The sequence below is a fragment of the Bombina bombina genome, chromosome 5 (assembly GCF_027579735.1).
Source record: "Bombina bombina isolate aBomBom1 chromosome 5, aBomBom1.pri, whole genome shotgun sequence".
Classification (NCBI taxonomy): Eukaryota; Metazoa; Chordata; class Amphibia; order Anura; family Bombinatoridae; genus Bombina; species Bombina bombina.
This window is the reverse complement of record NC_069503.1, coordinates 295,999,059-296,025,881: the sequence shown is the minus strand read 5'-3', so window position 1 is coordinate 296,025,881 and position 26,823 is coordinate 295,999,059. Positions and strand designations below refer to the sequence as shown.

Genomic DNA, 26,823 nt, shown 5'->3' with positions numbered 1-26,823 from the left:
CAAGCATAAGCTATTTTATGTCAATCATAAACATAATTAGTGTAAAATACTGGGGGGGGGGGGGTTATTCTTATGTTTTATATGACATCTTGTCACTCTCAAAACTCATGAATAAAGAAAGTTGACTTTTCTCCAAATTTCTACTAGCCCTAGCTCTGTAACCAGTGGAAACTCAGTTTTTATAGCAGAATGCTACCATAGAGGACTTATATCTGGTTCCCCACCAGAGATAATGAACCTAAAAGTGAGGGAATTTTTTTAACAAATTGCACATTCTCAACACCATAAAAAATAAGAATTCTCAACCCTTAAATATGCTGCATGCACACTATACTTACCTAGGGAAAATAAAAATGGTCAAGCAACATATGTTCAACCACTTGAGATTTATTAACCAAGATTGATATTAGTGGTCAGTAAAAAAAAATGTATAGGCAGTTATAAATATTGCATTAATTGTCTATTATATTGTTTACTAAATTGTAATGGCTTTAATAAAGGAAACAATGTTTTGATTGCAGGATTCTGGTAAATTGAAATGGGAGCCACCATTAGTTAAATGCTTATACTATTTTGAAACTATTGTAGTATATAAGCAGTTTCAACTTTCTGATCACCATTAAATGTTTCTGTTTTGCTTTTTATATACAGCAGATAACTCATGTAGAATTAGTAGAAATCCTTTATAACCAAATAAAATGAAAAATTAAAAACTGAGACAATGAAAATGGTTTGTATATTTATGATCTTAAAAAGCAGTTTTCATTAGTAAAGCTAAGGGGACACGAAACTTAAGACAATCTCATAATAAAAATAAATGAGACAGTTGTTTAAAATTGTTCTATCTGAATTATGAAATGAATATTTGGGGTTTAATATCCCTTTAATCTTTGTATAGTATACTAAAATTTATTTTTTTGCAGCTGTACTTTTGGTAAGGAGCTTTAAATAGACAGTTATTAATTATTATTAATATTATTTAAGAGGTTAGGTACTGGGTGTCGGGAAGATATTTGTAATGTAGGGGATGGTAAAGAGGATGTTTTATAAACAGTAGATGGTTTGCTAATGGAGACTAAAGGGCTTTGCTAATGGAATATCTGGAAGTTGGTTTTAGTGTTGGCGGTATTTGGGATGCAGACATTTTTTAGGGGTTTACTGATGAGGGCAGCATGCAGGGGCTTGTGTTGGGAGCTATTGAGTAAAATATTTGTTTGTGAAAGACAATCTTGTGGGAAGGTTCTTCAGGTGTTGACAGTTATTGTGTTGGGGTCAAGGTCACGCATATGATTAACACTAATGTGGACCCTTTTTTTGTTATTGTTGTGTGTGTGGGGAAACCGTTATTAGTTTGTTTGATTAAAGTTTGGAGAAACATTGGCAAGAAGGGTAATTAAGGTGCAAAATTTTCTTTTTGAAACTATGCACTTAATTTGTATTCATAATATTAATAGTAAAACCATTTGTTCAGCTGTTTTGGTGGAATTTTTTTTTTTCCTGTTGATAGGGTGCAGCCTTTATTAACTATATTTAATATTCCAATTCCCCAGCTTGTCAACACAGTAAATAATAATAATTTTGCAACGATAAATTCTAACTTCAAATTATTTCCTCCAACAGTAAAAATAGAGACCATTCCATTTTCAGTCTTCAAAAGTGCCGATATCACCACTTTCCAAAAAAGTCAACTCTCAAATTATACAAAAAATACAACTCGAGGTTCCAACTCAAATGTAACATATTTACTATCCTTAAACATGATAGCAGCTTGAGTGTGATGGTTGACCTGCTGCTGATCTATCACTGCCAGTAGGGGGCCAGTAGGGGGTCGCAGAAGATTTAGGCCACTGTATTTGCCCACGTGTGTGAGATAAATCCAAATGAGCACATTTTTTCTTTTCCATTAACTGTCTTGTCTGTCAAGATAACTATAAATAACCATCATAACTTAAAGTGTTTTTTCAAAGTAGAAAAATGATTCTGAAGACTGCTCTCTATCTGTCATTTTATGCTAATGTACTGTAGAGTATTTACATTTTTCTAGCTAGACATGCAAAAATCATTTAATGAAGGAATATTGCTGATAGTTTTTAAATGTATTTCTTGAACTATATATATCAGTCAGTTTTTTTGTGTGTGCATAATATATATCACCTATTAAGTACTGCAGTTCAGAAAATATTTAGCAATATAAATGTTTTTAAAACAGTTTAAACTGTTCTTTTGTTTGAAAAAAATGCCAGAGAGCTCATACACCCCTTTTAAAAGACAGTTGGAATTCACATTCCTGGTCTCCTACATTCTGGCCAATCAGAGTCAGTTTCAAAACAATTGTGCTTTATGTCGTTTACCCTTTAAGGGAAAAAACATCAAAGTGAAGGTCAAGTTACAGCCTCACGGCATTGCATAGACTTATCAAAACGAGCAGGAGTGGGGGAAACAAGGATTAGTTGGTTTAGGATACGTCATCTGTCAATCAATTAGACAAGATGGCGGGCGGTAGTGCGGTAGTGCTGCACTTATCGGCGGAGCAGTTTAAAGGTAAAAAATAAATAGATAAAAAAAAAAATCATGACAAACTCCTGCTCGTTTTGATAAGTCTATGCAATGCCGTGAGGCTGTGCTTGTAACTTGACCTTCACTTTAAGATTAACTGCATTTTTGAATACTTCTGTTTCTGTTTGTAAAATCTATAGTAATAGTTAATTTAAGGGTCAGAATTAAAGTTTCACGATTCAGATAGAGCATGCAATTTGAAGTTACAAATACACCTAACACTACACTATCAATAAATTAATTAAATAAACTACAATTATCTAAACTAAAATACAATTAAATAAACTAAACTATATTACAAAAAAAACACTAAATTACAAAAAATACAAAAATATTACAAGAATTTTAAGCTAATTACACCTAATCTAAGCCCCCTAATAAAATAAAAAAGCCCCCCAAAATAATAAAATCTCCCTACCCTAAACTAAATTACAAATAGCCCTTAAAAGGGCCTTTTGCGGGGCATTGCCCCAAAGTAATCAGCTCTATTACCAGCCCTTAAAAGGGCCTTTTGCGGGGCATTGCCCCAAAGCAATCAGCTCTTTTACCTGTAAAAAAAAAACAATCCCCCCCACATTACAACCCACCACCCACACACCCCTACTCTAAAACCCACCCGTTCCAACCTTAAAAAACCCTAAGTCTAACTCCCAAGTGGTCCTTACCTGTCCTGGAGACCGGCGGAGAAGGTCCTGTTCCAGGCGGTGAAGTCTTCTTCCAAGCGGCGACCTCTTCTTCTTCCAGGAACCAGCCGGCGCGGAGCGGAGGAGTTGAAGACCGTTGACTCTGGAACTGAAGACCGGCAATGCTGGAACTGAAGATTGGCGACGCTGAAACTGAAGACCTCGGAGCCATGGAGCTTGGAGGATCCTTGTCATACGATCTCCGACGTACACTGAATAGGAATTCAAGGTACGTGATTAAAAATGGCGTCTCTTGGGGGCGGAGCCAACTAGCAGAGGGAGCAGACGTGTTTGTCTGCAGCTCTGCTGCCAAAACAGCATAACAAAGTAATATAATATGGTTCTACATCCATTAACTTAACTCTTGACCTTCTTTTATATGGGGAGAAAAGTACTATTATACAACCTGTATGGAAATTCGGTCTTAAACGTCTTTTAAGGCTTAGCAACGCAACTACTATCTGACTTCTCACGTGGCAGCAGAGATCGCTGGATAATTGCTTATCTACAACTCTACTTTGGGCTCTATACTACTCCTCTAGCCATGGCAGACTGTGTGGATCTAATACAGTCATCGTTCGAGATGCTGATGCAGAAACTCGACCACAATTTTTTTAATCTTCAGCTCACGCTTAAGGAGCAATTCAGAGACAAGAGCACGCCTGCACTTAAAATGGCGACTTCCACCGATACTACAGACTGCGATGAACCTGCACAGCCTAAGAACGGAGTGCCAACACCAGCCCTGCTAACGCCTCAGACCGACATAGATTACACTACCCAGGCTATACGTACGCCCACTAAGAGGAGTCCTTCTGCCGAGACTGGACCAGTACTGAGGAAGCTGGATAGGGGTGAGCTAGTGGATGGAGACAGGGCATCGCAGCTCATTGCGGAGGTACATCTAACAGAGGGCTTTACAGAAGATAAGCGATCGCTCGTAACCTGCCCCGAGATAGAAAACCCTCCAACTACAGCGCGGCTTGCCGGCAAGCTGACAGCTCTACTAACAACCAGCCACAACACTTCAGGACCTCTAGCCGACAGCCACACGTACCAAGCTCTTTGTGACTTTGAACTATGCCCAGACGGGCCCTCAGCTTTTGCATGTTTCAGGGGGTTGGGGGCTCACAACATCTTCGACGCCGCTGGATCCCGTTGGACCGCAGCCTGCCTCAGATCCCCTGCGCATGTGGGAGACACGGCATCGTCAGTATTACCGTCAGTTGGGATCCAGCTGGTCCCAATACTACTGTGGAGGTTCTATCAATGCCTGGTCAAGTTAGGCGTTGGGTAAATTTCTTCTGACCGTCAGAATAAGACTGGTTAGTGGAGGGCTCTTTGTATTAATGTATTCCACTCACCTTGTTCTGTCAGAGGAATAATCTAGATTGCCATTTTATAATGGACTCCCCTCTGGATGACGAGTCACCACTCTGAACACTAGAGATCTACACTATGTCCTCTACGATTCACAAGTACCTACCGGTTTTGCTTGTTATGTTTATAATATTTGCCCTATGTCTGAAGAGGTTATGTAGCCTCAACAAATTTACAGGAGTGTCATTAATAGCAATATACTCCAATTTTTAGTATGTCTCATATGAGCTAGTCACAGCTTTTTGTAAACCTGCATGCTCACAAATGTTTTCCTCTATAGATGTGAATGTAGAGCTGTCTTAGAGAGTTAATTGTTCTATGGGTCTATGCTAATAGCACTGTTTTTCTTTTTTTTTTTTTTGTTATTGTTTTTTTTTGTTGTTGCTGTTTTGTCTGTTTTTCTTGTTTAGTGCTCACCTGAAATAACATTGAGATAGTCCTTTCGCTTTGCCTGAGATAATATGATACCTGTTGCATCATAGTATAGAAAATAGATGATGAGGTTTCCAGATACCCTGGTTATCTCTCATCTAGCCATTTTAGTCTCATAGTCCAGTTAATACTACCATATGTCTGGTGCATCTGCGCTACTACCTAATTATCCTAAACCCCTAGGAGCCCTATGTAAGGTAACAATGTCTTTATATACATATACATAGATATCACAGCTTTTCCCTAACTAGCAAAGTATATAGCCTATAAAACACTCATACACATACTGTCAAACAATATGCACTGCTAGAGATATTAGAGTTTATTTAGATATATTTACTCTATCTATTACTTTAATGGACAAGAATAGGGGGGCCTTTGAGTTCACATAGACCTGAATGAAATTACCTGATGTGCATCAGAGCCATACATTTATATTACAGACCTATTGGACATTTTATTTAGCCATACCCCACAATTTGTTAACAGACGCTGGTGAACTTATATATTAGCAGACAACGCTTAACAGCCCAAAGAAATGCTTATTACATGCCGCAGTTCTTTTTGATGGATGGCCTTATTAAAGGCTTATATGTACAGCCCTAATTTGTCATACTGTACGTGGTTAAATTTCACTTTCAAGCGTGATAATGTTTTATATTATAGGTGACTCTTCTTTACTTACTATCCCTGCAGGTGGCCTAGTTCAATATCATCTCCTCTGACTATGAGTCTCTCTTATGATACCTGTTGTATCACATTGTGGAAATTATGTGGTTGAATTTCTAGCTATCTCTTAGTTAAGCATTATAGTTGAACTGTCCAAATAACACTCTCACACGCCTGTTTCATGTACGCTACTAATTAATTCTCTAATACATTTAGGCGCCCTATGTTGGGTAATGTTATTTATTTATCTATATTCCACCTCTTCATCCCGATTAGTAAAGTATATTGCTTTTAACACATTCATACCTAAATTGTCAAACAATGTATTCAGCTGTAGATATTAGCTTTTTCAGGATATAGCTTTCTTGGACACCCCTCATCTCTATCTGTCCCCTCTCCTTCCTTTCCCGCCGGCGATTACTACCTGCGGGTCATATCCCAACTCCTTTTACCCGCATCGCCTATAGTTGGCAACTCCCCAGGAGAGGGGTCCACATAGAGGCTCCTAACTTTTCGAATCTATAGAAATATCCTCCCCCCTGTTTGTATCCTCTCTGGCAATTTATTCTTACCCACACATACCCTAGTCTTAATAAACCAGAGGTGTCGTCCAGGGATACACTCAAAAGCCCTGAGACCCAATCCCATTCCATATTACATAGTCCTGTAGTGTGTATTTTCATAACAATTCACCTAACTCCGCCCCCCCCTCCCCTTTTCCCCCCATTACGAGCGGATCTTGCCCGCTGCATCCCCCTCCCCCCCATACACTCAGGTCTATGGGAGACCTGATAGAAGCCAGCTCCCTTCCTCTCATTACTTTCAGCGTCTAGAATATCCCTTATTTGAGAGTAGGGACCACTAGTTATCTATATTATAAAATCGAGACTTCATTTCCATATGTTCCAGCCACACATGTCTTGTTTTCACTGTTTGCACTTCATACTTAAGGTCATAAAGCTGGTGCTATAACTTATGTCAAATGTTATCCCTCTGTTTTTGTTCTAGATACCTCCCATGTCATTGTCTCCTACTATCATATAAATATTGAGCTCCTATTGTCTAGATACTATTATAACTAACTCTATACTGGCACACTAATGCTTTAATTTTTATGTACCTTCCAAACGTGATATGTATCAGTTATTTATTTTTGTGTATGTCTCGTGCTGGGACATACTTTATTTCCTGTTATTTCCATTCAATGTCTCAATAAAAATTTTATTTAAAAAAAAAAAAAAAAATGGCGTCCCTTGAATTCCTATTGGCTGATTTGAGCCTTCAAATTCAAATCAGCCAATCGGATGAGAGCTACTATAATTCTATTGGCTGATTTGAATAGCCAATAGAATAAGAGCTACTGACATTCTATTGGCTATTCAAATCAGTCCTTACACTGTATATTGGATACCAAATTGCGCGTGTTTTCTATATCAGTCTATGGGCCAAAAAACTATGGGCGAAGACAGAAATATACGAGCGTAATTTCTATGTTACGCCGTATATGTGATACCAAACCCGCGCAAAATCTGGCGCCGCATATGGCCCCAGGGCCGGTACTTTGAGACCACTGGTCTATCTGTGTCATATAGAGAAAAAAAATTGAAATCCTTAATAATAAGATAGAATTGTCTTTTTTTTTTTCTTTGATTGAAAAGCAAAGTAACTATTTCTCATTATTCTATGACAAAAATGTCCAAAAAATGCTGTCCACTTGTATATACTGCAATACCCCTTTATCATAGGAAAGTGTACAATTGTAAATATTACCTAATTAAATTTAGCTTTCTTGGATACACTCTGATAAAATACAAACTAAGATCTGTAATGTGGATACAAATCTTATTACACTTGGTACTTTACTGGACTATTCCCATGTGTAGGAGAACGTATTTAGAGATGTACAAATATGTCTTTTCTGTGTTAAATATAATATCATTTGAAAACACCTTGTACTTGTCGGACCTTCACTGGAACTGGAAACATTTTATTTGCTTATTTATATTTCATTTTCCCCCTAATTTTCTTTAGTTTTACAAAAAAAGAACCTGTCAGTGGTCATTATTTTTTTATGGTGAACTTACATTCAGCATAACAAGGGTTTATGAAAGGGGAGCTGGAAAAGTCAGTGGAAAAAATAGATTTTCTATTTCAAAGAGCCCTAGGCTTTTAGTTTTCAAAAGCGAATAAACACAGGTCAGTCTAATGATAATATAAGACAAGAAAGAATAGCAAATGTAATATACATTAAAAGCATTTATAGATTGGGTATAAAGGACCACAGATAAACATGAAAATGCTATTTATCAATACAGTCTACTCGTCAGGGGAGAAAGTAACTAGTCCAGAGGGAAAAGGTTACTAATACACACAACATTAAAGGGACAGTATACTGTAGAATTGTTTTTCCCTTAATGTATTTTCAATGACTTTAGAATTGTTTTTCCCTTTAATGTATTATCAATGACTTGTTATACCAGCTGCAGTGTATACGATGTATGAGAGATTGCATTTTCAGGCTTATTTGTGTATATTAATGAGCTGGTTTTGTGCTTCTAAACTACAACCTATTAAATGGATTGAGCTTGCAGGTAATATAAGATCTCATTATGTTATCACTTTGTGTACACACACTTGCTGCCTTATCTTATATCTGTTTATAAACCAAATCTCAATACTTATGCCCTGAAATTCAAATTCGAAAGATTCTAAGAAAAGGGGCGTGTATGAGCAATGCCGGCGAGCGGCAATATCTCTCCCATAGAAGTCAATGGGAGCATGGCGTCATTGCCGAAATTGCCGTTCATCCGCATTTTGCTGTGGAGGGGGGGGCCCTATTTGAAGTGTGACTACACAAACGCAGAAAATGCACTCAGTGCAAATGAAATTAGTTTCCATGTAGGCAAATGTCAAATATTGCCATGGGGACCTAATTTTAATTACAGCTACACTAACTTGCTCAGGCAATATAGTCTTGGCAGCTGATCACTAGCAAGGCAAACATGGCCGCTACCCTCCTCGCAACCTGCACTACGTTGCTTCAAACATAGCTATCTTGTGTCGATGTGTTGGAAGCAAAGTGCAACTCCCACTAGCACACCCCACTAGCTCCCCCTGAATGCCTATAACTACGTCACGCCTAACCTACACACGCCTGCTACCGCCTACACCTACATCAGAGCTAATCTACATTCCCCCTGCACCACCCAGCTAATTCCACCTCACTGCCTACACCTATGCCACGCCAAACCTACACACCCCTGGAATGCCCAGCTAAGTCCCTAATACTGCCTACACTGATGTAATGTCTAACCTATACTCCCCTGGTACGTCCAGCTATCTGTCTACTGTCATAAAATAACTCACTATAATAAACTATGCTATAAATAATAAACCTCCCCATTAAAACTATGAAGCTATGTCACTAAAGTTATAATCAATGTTTAACTAATGCATCACAGAGATGCGCTGACTTCCAGAGGGCCAGTAAAACTTTGCTGGCATAGCCGGGCTCCTAAAACTTAGCACCGGACCGGAATTGAGTTATAGACTTGTGGTAGGTATGTGGTGGCAGAGGGGTTAATAGGATAGATACTTGTGATGGGTATGTGGCAGTGTAGGGGTTACAAGGATAGTACTTGTGAGTATGTGGCAGTATAAGGGTTAATAGAATAGATACTTGTGATGGGTATTTGGCTGTTTAGGGGTTAATAGGATAGTACTTGCGGTGGGTGGGTGGCGGTTTAGATCTTCATTAGTGTAGTGTTTGCGATCGTGGGGTAGTTTGGTTTAGGGGTATTAGGATTAGCGGTTAGACACACAGCAGTTATATTCTAGGGATGCTTTTACTATACATTGCATATATGGTCGGCGATGCTGCGTGTTGTCTATAGTCAGCATCGCCGACCAATGGCATGTATAGTAAAAGTTTCTCGGCGATGCTGCTATGTCAAGAACTTAGAATCGAAAAATATGGAAAAAAAATAGTGTTGCTACATAGCCATAACGTAATGACGCCTAATGGAAAACGTTCCAAGAGCTGTATCACATAGACCGGGTGAGACTTTAAGAGATGCACTCAGAAGTTATAAACGTCCATCAATAACGATTGGGAAAACTTATATAAAATATTTGCAGCTTCTAAGCATTAACAAGAATAGTTAAATTAATCAGGAGCGCTAAAAAGCTAAAAGCGATTATCTGATGGTATTAATAAAGTGCCAAGTGTATGTGCAAAAAATTGTGAAAATATTAATAAAGTGCAGAAAATTTAAATACTTCAAATAGGTGAGGTTTAATCGATAATTATTATCTGAAATATATTATAAAGTGAATAAGTGTAGTCATAAAACCAGACAGGTATATGTCTATTAACATATGCCTCTATGGATTACTCAAAAAATAAAGTGAAATGATCCTCTGATCAAATATTTAAAAAATTCAGTCTGTAATTTAAAACTGTGTATGGTGTTAAGAAGTGCTATAAAATAAAATTAGGCGAAGGAAAACAGTCTCTTCATTGATTATTAAAATTATAAATATTAAATCTATAAATACAGATTCAAATACTTAAATAGTGTAATGTGGGATTTAAAACACAAATTATCTACAGTTAATAAAAAATATCAGAACATTCGGATTGTATGTAATGGTGATGGTGATAAATGCACAATGAATAAGAAATTAGGCTCTGCCTAAAATTTAATCTGTTATAAACAAGTGCAAACAAATCTTATTATTGCTAAAAACGGACGTCTCCGTGTAACATCAAAGTTAAAATTAAGGTTGCCACCACATTTAAAAAGGAGAAATTGGCTTTATAGACAGAAAAATTCGGGATATCCAATTGAACAGTCTGTATTATAAACGGGAAATCTTTTCTTACCCGTAATCAGTCCACGAAATCAGTTTGGAGGGGAGATTTTTCTGACTTACCCCCAAACAATTCAGCCGTCAGTCCTGTAGATAGAAAATTACCGCCGTAGCGGAGTGACGTCACTTTTTTATAGGCGCTGTCTGCAGAGTGCAATCTGATTTGTCCTTAGGTGGGCAGTGTCAGATTTCTCACTGCCGTGATCCTTTTGAATGGAGTATCCGCTCTTAAGTGCCAACGAGCACGCAGGATACTGTTTAGATCATCCGTTGTAAGGGGACAGCAGTCTCAGCGGTGTGTAGGTACTATAGTCTCACCTCACTTCAAAATAGAGCCGGTCTGATGCACACAGTTTCCAAATGTGCAATAGATGTAGAATCTTTTATTTCAAAAGTGCTGGTGCCTATATGGAAAGTGCTGGTGCTATTTCACGGATTGTGTTAACCAGACATTAACCAAGGCAGTATTTATGAAATAGAAAGTTTTTTGAAAGCAGAATATCAATTCAAACTGCAAATGTAGCAACAAAGTTCAACAAAGTTCATAGGCAACTAACATCAACGCGTTTCTCCCTGTGCAGGGCTTTTTCAAGATGAAAGTGTTGCCAACAGTTGCACCTTTTTAAAGGTGTTCCTAATTTTCTATTGGTTCATTGAAATTAGTTAAGGTGGTTTAGGCAATTTCATAAGGTGGTATTGGCAAACCTCTATTTGGGCAACCTTACTAATAATTTATGTGCAAATACATATATAACAAATTCCAAATGTAAAAGAATTTTCAGTATTTAGAAGTATATCGATTAAAACCTATATTATTAAAAATTCTTAAAAAGTACACAGATATCTAAATGAATTTATTAGATGTAGGATATTCATATCCAATAAAAATTTGGATCTAAATTATAGAATATAAATCTAGCTCTATGACTTGGAGCATTAATACATACATATAAATGAATACTTTTAGTAATATATGAAAATAGTAAATATAAATATAGAAATGAATTCATAAGCTTAAATCTTGTTGTTATTATTCAGGACAATGACTCATACAAGAGATTACAGTATTTTAATATAAGAGTGAAGGAATAGTGACCAGAAACTATTAAAAATTAATAAAAATTAATAAAAAATTGATAAAAATTAATAAAAATTAGTAAAAAATCTAAAATGGGGTTAGTCCAACAGAAATGGTGAAATATCAAGTTCTGAGTTCAGTCCATTTGGAAATAATGTCTCATGTTTATAAATGAACTCTGCTTCTTTCAATTTAAGAAATTTTTCTATATTTCCACCTCTCCAATTTTGTTTGACATGTAATATTCCCCAATATTTAAGATCTGATGTTCTACCTTTATGTTTTAATTTAAAATGTTTATATAAATTGGTGTCATCAATTCCTTTTTCAATACACAGAAGGTGCTCCCTTATTCTATCTTTGACCATTCTTTTTGTCTCCCCAAAATAAATTAAATCACATGTGCATTTAAGGGCATATATAACTCCCTTGTTAGTGCATCTAATGCATTCTTTAATTTTAATTTCTTCTCCTGATTTTGGGACCTTTAGTGTACTTCTTTTATCACTATGTTTGCAGGCCTTACACGAGTAGCACGGAAAGAAACCTGAAATTTTTTCTCCCTGTAGGTCTTTTTGTGTAAAGCTCCGTGTTTTCATGTTCGGTATACTAGGTGCCAAAATGGACTTAAAATTTTTTGTTTTCTTAAAAATCATTTTAGGTTTAGATGGGAGGGAATCTCCTATTATGGGATCTTCTTTAAGTATGGCCCAATGTTTATTGAGGATTTTTCTCATGAGGCCATGGTCTGCACTAAAATCTGTAATGAATGGGACATTAATTATTTCTTTATTCTCTTTGGTGTCTTTTTGTTTATAAGTGAGTAGGGAATCTCTTTATGTTTCTTTAGCTCTTTTTACAGCTTTATTTACAGTATCTTCATTATAACCTCTATCCTTGAATTTTTCTATTAGTACCTCAATTTGATTCTCAAAGTCACACATTCTAGAACAGTTTTTCCTTATCCTTAAACTTTGTCCAACAGGGATATTATCTTTCCACTGTTGCAAGTGACAGCTGTTAGCGTGAACAAAGCTATTGGAGTCCACTTCTTTAAAGTGCATTTTCGTTTGTATTGAATTATTAATAACCATAATTTCTAAATCTAAAAACACAATTTTTTCTTTGCTGTAATTAAAAGTGAAGTGCAGGCCACTGTCATTAGTGTTCATGTTTTTAAAGAGGCAAAGTAATTTTTCTTCCGTCCCCCTCCATAGAAGTAGAACATCATCGATGTACCGTCTATAGAGCACGAGGTCTGCGCCACAGTCATGCATCTGGAAAAAGGACTCCTCCCAATTTCCAACAAAGAGATTGGCATAACTGGGCGCAAACCTCGTGCCCATAGCCGTACCCTCGATTTGTAAATAAAATTGCTTATCATGCATAAAATTATTTTTTAATATGAACTCTATACTTGTAAGTAAAAATTCTTTTTGTTCAGTCATCATATCAGGATCAGTATCTAAATATTTACTGATAGCTTGTATTCCCTTTGCATGATCTATCACCGTGTAGAGTGATGTTATATCTCCCGTAACTAAAATCAGATTTTCTTCCCATACTGTATCTCTTAAAATAGTTAAAACCTCAGTCGAGTCTTTTAAATAAGAATCTAATTTCTTGACAAATTTTTGTAGGTAAATGTCTACATAGTGTGAAAGATTTGATGACAGAGAGCCAATCCCGGAAATAATCGGTCTCCCTGGAGGTTGTTCTAAATTTTTGTGAATTTTTGGAAGGAAGTAGAACACCGGGACCCTCAGAAAAGTAGGGTCCAGGAATTCCACCTCCTTCTCATTAAGTATGCCCAGTCTTTTGCCCTTTCCTATCAATTTCTTAAGACATGCTGCGAATTTGTTAGTTGGATTTAGTTCTAATTTTTTATATGTTTTGGTCTCACCTAACAGTCTATTGGCCTCTAATTTGTAGTAGCTTGTATCCATCACTACAATCCCGCCGCCCTTATCGGCGGGCTTGATGGTTACATCTTTATTCTTTTTTAAGTTTTCTAAAATTAATATCTCCTTTTTAGTCATATTTATTTTTGTAAATTTCGAGAACTTCTCCTTAAGTCTTTAAGGACCAATTGTTCAATGGTGTCTAAGTGAGTTCCTTTTGACGAAACAGGGTTAAAAGTGGACTTTGTTCTTAAATTAGTGTGGATAAAGTTATCTTGTTTAGTAGTGATTCTATTGGTACAACTTGTTTCCAGTGGACTTTTCATATAAAATCTTTTTAGTGTGAGGTTTCTCACGAACTTCCTAATATGTATGTGTGTATTAAATTTGTTTAACCTCACACTAGGAGCAAAGGATAGACCGTAACTTAAAATTTTTATTTCATCATCTTTTAAAGCATTAGCCTTCTGCTAAACACCAATCCGCTAGCTCTGATATTTGCGCTGCTGGGAGGTAAGCTTACCAGTTACCTAGCCGAGGGCTCAAAGCAGGAATCAGCGTGAGAGGTAAGCAGGGCCAAGTCCCAGGCCGTGTAAAAGTTAGCATAAATCGGGTGCATCAGTTCAACCACGGGCTCCTTGATGCGGGCGGTCTAGTCGTGTGCAGCTGTAACCGTGATATAGGCGTGTAAGAAGGGACTCGGTTTTCTTCTACTTTCTAACGCTTTCACGTTGTCTGCTATCACGTGACCTTCCGTCCACCAATGCGGGCCTGCTCTCTTCCAGTACTGACGTCAGCGACTTGTTCCAAAATGTAAAGTGAAACTTGCAAAAGGCTCCCATAGGCTAAAGGCTTCACATAACGGAGTGGACACCCCAATATCCACCAAACAACAATGGTAAAAAAGAAAAGTTGCAGTAGAAGCCTTAGAATAAAAGCGTAACTTTATTTTCCATATAAAATCTCACTGGAGACATGTGGGTTCCTCCATAGTTACAGAAATCTACCGGTTTCGGTTTAACAGACCAAAATCATAGACTGTTAGCCGTCATCTGTAGCAACTATTTAAGTAAGTACATTTCTACCTGATTGGTCAAAAACAATTTAGCTTGGATGATGTGGACAGAATATAAGAACATACATGCAAACACACATTTCAATGTAAATGTATATCACTTCTAGTTACAGAAATGTGTAAAAGGATCTAGGACTAAATCAGAACAAAACTGGTAAACGTTTAGTGCTACTGAGAAGATGGCAAAAAATAGGATAGAAAACAACAAATCTTTCATCTATTATGGCCACATTCATTTTAATAAAATTAAATAAGGCTATGAATAGGTAATTAAGTGTAGTCTTATTCTCTAAATCCTAAACCATCATTATACCTTAAATTTAATTAGATACATATTACATAAAAGGTGAATGCTGTAAAATGACAGACTGCTGCTTCATAACTGGTGTTTCTGGCGAGCCTGAAGGCTCACCAGAAACACGGGCCCTCAAGTTCCATACAGAGCTTGATAGATAGGCCCCCTAGTATTTTTGCTGTGAATACTCCATTATGAAAGTCCCGCCACTGAATCTATCATCTTTTTCAATCCTGTCATATAGCACAGAGCTTCTCTCCATTTTTGTTGACTTATATAGGTTTACAATACACTTTTGTTTCAATTGACTTATCTGCTGTACCTTTCATAATAATATCCAAGTATTCAATCTGTTGTTGAGGATACTTATGAGTAAATTTCAAACAGACATCATTGTTATTAATTCAATTTACAGAATTTGAAAACAATATCCATATTTGAAGAAATGGGTGTAATTTATGAAGGGGTTTGCTTTTCCAAGATGTGGGAAAGCTCCAAACAACCCATATGCAGGTTGGCATAAGAGGGGGCAAATTTCACCCCAATTGCTGTCCCCACATCTTTGGAGATAACAAACACCCTAAAATTAAGTAAGTCATCTAACCAAATGTTCAAACAAATAACCTATTCCACTAATGATGGGCTTAGGAACCTTTGGAAAAATTTGGAAAATCAGCATGATGGAATGCTTAACATATAAATAATCAAAAGTATCTTGTGTCCAACTGCCAATCCATCATCAAAAAGTCCATACAATTCCAGCTGAAATTTATTAGTGGGGTTGTACTGTAAAACAAGATAATTAGCCTTATTCCATAATTGTCTCAATGCTTCATTGACATTTTAATACCCCCGTGCTCTGGTCACCCATTTCAAAAGCAATTTTTATGAACTATCAATTTAAAATGGTTCTCCAATCAGCACTCTAGCTGCAACAAAAGCTCTGTAAGGGCTAGAGCACAGATTGGAGAACAATTGAAATAAAAAATTACTTTTAAAGTGGGCGGTCAGTTCACAGGGTATTTAAATTGCACGGCTTGATTAAAAAGTAAATTACAGCGCATCTTCATTACAAATGATGATTTAAACTCCATCTAAAATATTGTCTCCATTCCGGATCGAATGATATAAAGTGGAAAGTTTACCAACACTTTAACAGAGGTTGAGGCAGTGCACTAAAGGATTAACTTCAGCAGGGAGGTGATGCGTAATATGTTAACATGCTCCAAAACCAGTGTCATAAACTTAAAATTCTCCAATCACCTAGGGCGAGATTACATATACAGCGCAGGCTTCAACGTAAGCGCTGAAACCTGCGCCACCCGTAATTTCACCACGCACATCGGGGTATCCAATAAACCCCACCGGCAGTTCATAAAGTGCCGTAATTTGGATAAACTAGCGATGTCCAGAAATGAGCGTAAATACAAATGTCTGGAGTCGCCAGTGACTTACGGCACCTTAGTAACTGCTGGCACTAAGAAAGAAAAAAATATCAAATCCCTGGTAAAAGTCTAACCCGCTCCCAAAAATAAAGCCGACATGTAAAAACCCCTATATCCGCCGTCAAACCCACATCACAACTAATAATAAATGTATTAACCCCTAAACTGACAACCCCCCACAATGCAATAACCATAATTAAACTATTAACCACTTATCTGCCATTGCGATCTACCTAATAAAAGTATTAACTCCTAAATCCGCCAACCCCAACGTCGCAAACTACCTAATAAAACTATTAACCCCTAATTCGCCATTCACCCACAATGCAATAAACCTAATAAAACTATTAACCCCTAATCTGCAAAACCCACACAACACAAGAGTAATAAATCTTTTAACCCCTAAACCGTCATACCCCACAACGCAAATAAATAATCACTAAGCTCCCTTACCTAACACCCCCCAAATTAACTCCATTACATAAATTAAAAATAATACTAAATTACAATTAAAATAAAAAAAAATAACATTACTTTAAAAATAAAAAGTTTAAATTAAGCTAAAATTACAGAAAAAAAAGTATAACATTACAGAAAATAATAAACAAAATTATCTAAAATAAAAAAATTATACCTAATCCCTATGAAAATAAAAAAGCCCCCCAAAATAAAAACACCCCCTAATCTAATACTAAACTACCAATAGCTCTTAAAAGGGCCTTTTGTAGGGCATTGCCCTAAGTTAAGCACCAAACCCCCAAAATATAAAACCTAACACTAAAAAAATCATAAACTACCCATTGCCCCTAAAGGGGCATTTGTATGGGCATTGCCCTTAAAAGGACATTCAGCTCTTTTACTGACCTTAAAAGGGCATTCAGCTCTTTTAAGATTTCCCAAAATCCCTAATATAAAAAATAAAAAAACGGCCTAACTCTAACCCCGAGATAAGTATTTACTGTTCCTGAAGTCCATCGGTGAAGTCTTCTTACAAGCGGCGACCTCTTCCATGGAGCGTGGAGGATCCTCGTTGTACGATTGCGCCGTACACTGAATAGTGAATGCAAGGTGCGTGATAAAAAAAATGGCGTCCCTGGCGTTCCTTGCATTAACCCACCATTGGCTGATTTGAATTTGAAGAAACAAATCAGCCAATGGTGGGTTAATGGCGGATTAGGGGTTAATATACTTTCTTATTTATTGCGGTGAGAGATTGCGGTTGACAGGTAGATAGATATTGCGCATACATTATGTGTTAGTTAATATTTTCAGGCAGTTACAGGATTTACAGTGCTCACATACTCATCGCAAGGCTTGCTGCACCTGCCTATGTGTGGCAAGGTGAAAATGGAGTAAAATATCTCCATTTTCGCCACGTAAGTCCTTGCACAGTATATGTGATACCGATTTGCGACACTGTTCTTTGTTAGCTGATGGGAGTAAAAATTGCGGCCGACGGGTGAAATATAGGTGATGCATTTATATGCGACGCTGTATATGTGATACCAAAATCGCGTAAAAGCTAGCGGCACCAGCTTTTTGCGAGCGCCGCCGCATATGTTATCTTGCCCAATATGTTTAAAATTACAGCAGTAAATCTCTTATCAATATAAATCTGGAGCAAATTGTACAATTATATTCAAATCTTGCACAAACCGTTATTAAAAGCTTCTGGTTAAAATTAATTGTAACCAAAGCATTTTTAATGCAACCAATACATAAATAGCGTTCCTTATTCTTAAAATGGGAAGTGGCAGTAGTACTCATTGCACTCGTATTACAAGTCCTTACTCGTAATTCAAAATACTGCTTTTGCATTTAGCACTTTTCCAAACCAGATATTAACAGTTATTATTTGTTATTATGCATTTAAAAACATGTAAAGTGTATAGTAAGGAAGTTAAATCTAATCTCTACTACTTGAGGACACTTTTCTCCTGTTAAGTGTAGTTAGTCCACGGGTCATCCATTACTTATGGGATACTAACTCCTCCCCAACAGGAAGTGCAAGAGGATCACCCAAGCAGAGCTGCCATATAGCTCCTCCCCTCTACGTCACACCCAGTCATTCTCTTGCACCCAACTAATAGATAGGATGTGTGAGAGGACTGTGGTGATTAAACTTAGTTTTTATATCTTCAATCAAAAGTTTGTTATTTTAAACGGCACCGGAGTGTGTTGTTTTCTTCTCAGGCAGAATTTGAAGAAGAATCTACCTGAGTTTTTTGTATGATCTTAGCGGACATAACTAAGATCCATTCGCTGTTCTCGGCCATTCTGAGGATTGAGGTAACTTCAGATCAGGGGACAGCGGGCAGGTTCACCTGCAAAGAGGTATGTTGCAGTATATTATTTTCTAAGGAATGGAATTGACTGAGAAAATACTGCTAATACCGATATAATGTAAGTACAGCCTTAAATGCAGTAGTAGCAACTGGTATCAGGCTGATATGTATGTATGTTTACACTTAAGTATTTCTGGGGAATGGCACTTCACTGGGAAAATACTGTATGCATATAACTTTTAGCCCAACTTGCAGTGTGAACGACTAGCAGCAGGCTTTTAATGACATTTCATAAATTATATTTTAAACGTTTGCTGGCATGTTAAATCGTTTAATTATCTGAGGTACTTGGTGAAAAATTGTTTTGGGCGTTATTTTCCACATGGCTGTCGTTTGTTTTAAATTAAAACAGTTTACTGAGCTTCCCTCACTGTTGTATTGTGAGTGGGAGGGGCCTATTTTGGCGCTTTTACTACGCATCAGAAATTCAGTCACAGTCTGCCTTTTTCTCCCTGCATGATCCAGGACGTCTCCACAGAGCTCAGGGGTCTTCAAAACTTGTTTTGAGGGAGGTAATCACTCACAGCAGACCTGTGAGACTGTGCTTTGACTGTGATAAAAACGCTTATATTTTCAATTGTTATACGTTTTTTTCTGATATTAAGGGTTAATCATCCATTGCTAATGAGTGCAATCCTTTGCTAAATTTATGCTTTTGCGGTGAAAATTGGTTTCTATAACTAATCCGGTTCATTGTTATTCAACTGTGACAGTTTTTCTGTGCTTCTTAAAGGCACAGTAACGTTTTGCATATTGCTTGTAAATTTAGTTAAAAAGTATTTCCAAGCTTGCTAGTCTAATTGCTAGTTTGTTAAACATGTCTGACACAGAGGAATCTCTTTGTGCAATATGTTCAAAAGCCAAGGTGGAGCCCAATAGAAATTTATGTACTAATTGCATTGATGCTACTTTAAATAAAAGTCAATCTGTACATGTTAAGCAACATTCACCAGACAACGAGGGGGAAGTTATGCCGACTAACTTGCCTCACGTGTCAGTACCTGCATCTCCCGCTCAGGAGGTGCGTGATATTGTAACGCCAAGTACATCAGGGCGGCCATTACAAATCACTCTACAAGACATGGCTAATGTTATGACTGAAGTTTTGTCTAAATTGCCAGAACTTAGGGGTAAACGAGATCACTCTGGGGTGAGAACAGAGTGCGCTGATAATGCTAGGGCCATGTCTGATACTGCGTCACAATTTGCAGAACATGAGGACGGAGAGCTTCATTCTGCGGGTGACGGATCTGATCCAAATAAACTGGATTCAGACATTTCATATTTTAAGTTTAAGCTGGAAAACCTCAGTGTATTGCTAGGGGAGGTGTTAGCGGCTCTGAATGATTGTAACACAGTTGCAATCCCAGAGAAAATGTGTAGGTTGGATAAATATTTTGCGGTACCGACGAGTACTGACGTTTTTCCTATACCTAAGAGACTTACTGAAATTGTTACTAAGGAGTGGGATAGACCCGGTGTGCCTTTCTCACCCCCTCCTATATTCATAAAAATGTTTCCAATAGACGCCACCACACGGGACTTATGGCAAACGGTCCCTAAGGTGGAGGGAGCAGTTTCTACTTTAGCTAAGCGTACCACTATCCTGGTGGAGGATAGCTGTGCCTTTTCAGATCCAATGGATAAAAAGTTAGAGGGTTACCTTAAGAAAATGTTTGTTCAACAAGGTTTTATATTGCAACCCCTTGCATGCATTGCGCCTGTCACGGCTGCGGCAGCCTTTTGGTTTGAGTCTCTGGAAGAGACCCTTGACTCAGCGCCATTAGATGAGATTACACACAAGCTTAAAACCCTTAAGCTAGCTAATTCATTTATTTCTGATGCCGTAGTACATTTAACTAAACTTACGGCTAAGAATTCCGGATTCGCCATTCAGGCACGCAGAGCGCTGTGGCTAAAATCCTGGTCAGCTGATGTAACTTCTAAATCTAAATTACTTAACATACCTTTCAAGGGGCAGACTTTATTCGGGCCCGGTTTGAAAGAAATTATCGCTGATATTACGGGAGGTAAAGGCCATGCCCTGCCTCAAGACAGAGCCAAACCTAGGGCTAGACAGTCTAATTTTTGTGCCTTTCGTAACTTCAAGGCAGGAGCAGCATCAACTTCCTCTGCTCCAAAACAGGAAGGAGCTGTTGCTCGCTACAGACAAGGCTGGAAACCTAACCAGACCTGGAACAAGGGCAAGCAGGCCAGAAAACCTGCTGCTGCCCCTAAGACAGCATGAAGTGAGGGCCCACGATCCGGAAACGGATCTAGTGGGGGGCAGACTCTCTCTCTTCGCCCAGGCTTGGGCAAGAGATGTCCAGGATCCCTGGGCGTTGGAGATCATATCTCAGGGATATCTTCTGGACTTCAAAGCTTCTCCTCCACAAGGGAGATTTCACCTTTCAAGGTTGTCAACAAACCAGATAAAGAAAGAGGCGTTTCTACGCTGTGTACAAGACCTTTTACTAATGGGAGTGATCCACCCAGTTCCGCGGTCGGAACACGGACAAGGGTTTTACTCACATCTGTTTGTGGTTCCCAAAAAAGAGGGAACCTTCAGACCAATATTGGATTTAAAGATCCTAAACAAATTCCTAAGAGTTCCATCGTTCAAAATGGAAACTATTCGGACAATCTTACCCATGATCCAAAGAGGTCAGTACATGACCACAGTGGATTTAAAGGATGCTTACCTTCACATACCGATTCACAAAGAACATTACCGGTATCTAAGGTTTGCCTTCCTAGACAGGCATTACCAGTTTGTAGCTCTTCCCTTCGGGTTGGCTACGGCTCCAAGAATCTTTACAAAGGTTCTGGGCTCTCTTCTGGCGGTACTAAGACCGCGAGGAATTTCGTTGGCTCCGTACCTAGACGACATTCTGATACAAGCGTCAAGCTTCCAAACTGCCAAGTCTCATACAGAGTTAGTACTGGCATTTCTAAGGTCGCATGGGTGGAAAGTGAACGAGGAGAAGAGTTCTCTCTTACCACTCACAAGAGTTCCCTTCTTGGGGACTCTTATAGATTCTGTAGAAATGAAAATTTACCTGACAGAAGACAGGTTAACAAAGCTTCTAAATGCTTGCCGTGTCCTTCATTCCATTCAACACCCGTCAGTGGCTCAATGCATGGAGGTAATCGGCTTAATGGTAGCGGCAATGGACATAGTTCCTTTTGCACGCCTGCATCTCAGACCGCTGCAATTGTGCATGCTAAGTCAGTGGAATGGGGATTACTCAGATTTGTCCCCTATGCTGAATCTGGATCAAGAGACCAGAGATTCTCTTCTATGGTGGCTTTCTCGGCCACATCTGTCCAGGGGGATGCCCTTCAGCAGGCCAGACTGGACAATTGTAACAACAGATGCCAGCCTACTAGGTTGGGGCGCTGTCTGGAATTCCCTGAAGGCTCAGGGATCATGGACTCAAGAGGAGAGTCTCCTTCCAATAAACATTCTGGAATTGAGAGCAGTTCTCAATGCCCTTCTGGCTTGGCCTCAGTTAGCAACTCTGAGGTTCATCAGGTTTCAGTCGGACAACATCACGACTGTGGCTTACATCAACCATCAAGGAGGGACAAGGAGTTCTCTAGCGATGATGGAAGTATCAAAGATAATTCGCTGGGCAGAGTCTCACTCTTGCCACCTGTCAGCGATCCACATCCCAGGAGTGGAGAACTGGGAGGCGGATTTCCTAAGTCGCCAGACTTTTCATCCGGGGGAGTGGGAACTTCATCCGGAGGTCTTTGCCCAAATACTTCGACGTTGGGGCAAACCAGATATGGATCTCATGGCGTCTTGCCAGAACGCCAAGCTTCCTTGTTACGAGTCCAGGTCCAGGGACCCGGGAGCGGTCCTGATAGATGCTTTGACAGCACCTTGGACCTTCAGGATGGCTTATGTGTTTCCACCCTTCCCGATGCTTCCTCGTTTGATTGCCAGGATCAAACAGGAGAAAGCATCTGTGATTCTAATAGCGCCTGCGTGGCCACGCAGGACCTGGTATGCAGATCTAGTGGACATGTCATCCTGTCCACCTTGGTCTCTGCCTCTGAGACAGGACCTTCTAATTCAGGGTCCTTTCAAACATCAAAATCTAATTTCTCTGAAGCTGACTGCATGGAAATTGAACGCTTGATTTTATCAAAGCGTGGATTTTCGGAGCCAGTAATTGATACCTTAATACAGGCTAGGAAACCTGTTACCAGGAAAATTTACCATAAGATATGGCGTAAATACTTACACTGGTGCGAATCCAAGAGTTACTCATGGAGTAAGGTTAGGATTCCTAGGATATTGTCTTTTCTACAAGAAGGTTTAGAAAAGGGTTTATCTGCAAGTTCTTTAAAGGGACAGATCTCAGCTCTGTCCATCCTTTTACACAATAGTCTGTCAGAAGTTCCAGACGTTCAGGCTTTTTGTCAGGCTTTGGCTAGGATTAAGCCTGTGTTTAAGACTGTAGCTCCACCGTGGAGCTTAAACTTAGTTCTTAACGTTTTACAGGGTGTTCCGTTTGAACCCCTTCATTCCATTGATATCAAGCTGTTATCTTGGAAAGTTCTGTTTTTAATGGCTATTTCCTCGGCTCGTAGAGTCTCTGAGTTATCAGCCTTACATTGTGATTCTCCTTATCTTATTTTTCATTCAGATAAGGTAGTTCTGCGTACTAAACCTGGGTTCTTACCTAAGGTAGTCACTAACAAGAATATCAATCAAGAAATTGTTGTTCCATCATTGTGCCCTAACCCTTTTTCAAAGAAGGAACGACTTCTGCACAATCTAGACGTAGTCCGTGCCCTGAAATTTTATTTACAGGCAACTAAAGATTTTCGCCAAACTTCTTCCCTGTTTGTCGTTTATTCTGGACAGAGGAGAGGTCAAAAAGCATCTGCTACCTCTCTATCCTTTTGGCTTCGTAGCATAATACGTTTAGCCTATGAGACTGCTGGACAGCAACCTCCTGAAAGGATTACAGCTCATTCTACTAGAGCTGTGGCTTCCACTTGGGCCTTTAAGAATGAGGCCTCTGTTGAACAGATTTGCAAGGCTGCAACTTGGTCTTCTCTTCATACTTTTTCCAAATTTTACAAATTTGACACTTTTGCTTCTTCGGAGGCTGTTTTTGGGAGAAAGGTTCTTCAGGCAGTGGTTCCTTCCGTATAAAGATCCTGCCTGTCCCTCCCGTCATCCGTGTACTTTAGCTTTGGTATTGGTATCCCATAAGTAATGGATGACCCGTGGACTGACTACACTTAACAGGAGAAAACATAATTTATGCTTACCTGATAAATTCCTTTCTCCTGTAGTGTAGTCAGTCCACGGCCCACCCTGTTTTTTATGGCAGGTCTAAATTTTAAATTATACTCCAGTCACCACTGCACCCTATAGTTTCTCCTTTCTCGTTTGGTTTTCGGTCGAATGACTGGGTGTGACGTAGAGGGGAGGAGCTATATGGCAGCTCTGCTTGGGTGATCCTCTTGCACTTCCTGTTGGGGAGGAGTTAGTATCCCATAAGTAATGGATGACCCGTGGACTGACTACACTACAGGAGAAAGGAATTTATCAGGTAAGCATAAATTATGTTTTTGCCCTCCATTGGCTTAGAGTTTAAGTGTTATCCAAAATAAATTTTAGTTCGAACCCTTATAGAAATCTATTATATACAACCTTTTTTATTGGAGTTGCATTATTGGAGGCCTGGCATCCATCTAGTATTGATGCTATGAAATCTCTTGAATATATGATTTTTAAATGTTAAGGCAACATAAAAGTATCATATATAATATAATATAATTAAAAATGGCATTGGCTGACCGGTTCCACGTGACCTGAGACGCAGCGTTGCTGAATGGAACAGAGCGGTATGCCGTGGTGAGCCGCCAACTTTGAGCAAACTTTGGAGTCTGGAGTCTGGATCCTTATGTGAGCACTACAATCGGTGCATTGGAGTTCAAATAGATCGACTTGGAGAAAGAAAAGACAAGCGATTTTGGAAAAAGACAAGAAGAGAAGGGCGCCCACAGGTGTTGTTGACAGAGGGACCCGGATGTCTATACCCGGCGTTCTCCTACATCTCTGATAAGTGCCCAATATTTACACATTCTTGCTGTAAGATCATGAAGTTACATGCTCAAGTGGTTGCAGTTGACAGAGGGATTTGTATATTGATTTAAAAGTCCTCCTGCATATCCGCTTGATTGTTCATCTGCTAGCTTACTTCTTTTGCTCCTGCTTGCTGCATTGCATGTCTCCTTGTGTGCCGCTTGACCTTTGATCATTATTACTTGCTTTGGCTCACTAAATGACTCTATCGCTTTACTCTCTACAGCTTATTTCTTATAGCTTCCACAGAACTCACAACTTGGTCAGTATATGCATATTACTGGAACAGTTAAATCAGCAACATTGGGACTTTGCATATCACCGTTACAGTGGCTACCCATTGTAGCTATCATTGTAGCAATTATTCCGATACAAATATCATCTGTTGTTGAATTGCATTATACTGTGTACATATATCTTATATTGCATATATGAGAACACTCGGCTAACACAGTTTACTAAAACTTCTGTCTGTGTTATGTATTGCTGTTTTTTCATATATTCCATATATAAATTAGTGTAGATTATTTGCATATGCTATATGTACTTATTTTGTTGGTTCCTTCATCACTAGCGTGACTCAGCACTTTTTTAACCTTTTAGGTACAGGTTGTTTGTGCATTTCTATCTGTTGATTTTTTTGCTGAATCGGCACCCGGCGAGGTGCGTGAATTAAAAACCTTCTTTCCAAATTATACTTTGTGTTGCTCTGATTATTTTCTGGAAAAGAGTGCTGAATTCCCAGTCTTTTAAGAGGTTATATCATAAACCTCTTTTCTTTCTTCTCATTTTATATTATATATATATATATATATATATATATATATATATATATATATATATATATATATATATAGTATTCCACACATTTTTGTAAATATTTTATTATATCTTTTCATGTGAAAACACTGAAGAAATGACACTTTGCTACAATGTAAAGTAGTGAGTGTACAGCCTGTATAACAGTGTACATTTGCTGGCCCCTCAAAATAACTCGACACACAGCCATTAATGTCTAAACCATTGGCAACAAAAGTGAGTACACCCCTAAGTGGAAATGTCCAAATTGGGGCCAATTAGCCATTTTCCCTCCCTAGTTTCATGTGACTCATTAGTGTTACAATGTCTCAGGTGTGAATGGGGAGCAGGTGTGTTAAATTTGGTGTTATCGCTCTCACACTCTCTCATACTGATCACTGGAAGTTCAACATGGCACCTCATGGCAAAGAACTCTGAGGACCTGAAAAAAAGAATTGTTTCTCTACAAAAAGATGGCCTAGGCTATAAAAAATTGCCAAGACCCTGAAACTGAGCTGCAGCACGGTGGGCAAGACCATACAGTGGTTTCACAGGATAGGTTCCACTCAGAACAGGCCTCGCCATGGTCGACCAAAGAAGTTGAGTGCACATGCTCAGCGTTGTCTTTGGGAAATATACGTATGAGTGCTGCCAGCATTGCTGCAGAGGTTGAAGGGGTGGGGGTCAGCCTGTCAGTACTCCGCACACTGCATCAAATTGGTCTGCATGGATGTCTTCCCAGAAGGAAGCCTCTTCTAAAGATGATGCACAAGAAAGCCTGCAAACAGTTTGCTGAAGACAAGCAGACTAAGGACATGGATTCGACCAAAATAAACTTCAGATGGTGTCAAGCATGTGTGGGGGCAACCAGGTAAGGAGTACAAAGACAAGTGTGCCTTGCCTACAGTCAAGCATGGTAGTGGGAGTGTCATGGTCTGGGCCTTCATGAGTGCTGCCTGCACTGGGTAGCTACAGTTCATTGAGGGAACCATGAATGCCATTATGTACTGTTACATACTGAAGCAGAGCATGACCCCCCTTCCTTCGGAGACTGGGCTGCAGGGCAGTATTCCAACATAACAACCACAAACACACCTCCAAGATGACCACTGCTTTGCTAAGGAAGCCGAGTGTAAAGGTGATGGACTGGCCAATCATGTCTCCAGACCTAAACCCTATTGA

At 38.8% G+C, this 26,823-nt stretch overlaps 1 protein-coding gene across 1 annotated transcript in view; it reads left to right on the top strand.

Moving 5' to 3' along the window:
* CALCR (calcitonin receptor) overlaps positions 1–26,823 on the top strand; it is a 1,065,293-nt gene that overhangs the window by 103,859 nt on the left and 934,611 nt on the right. The window lies entirely within an intron of this gene.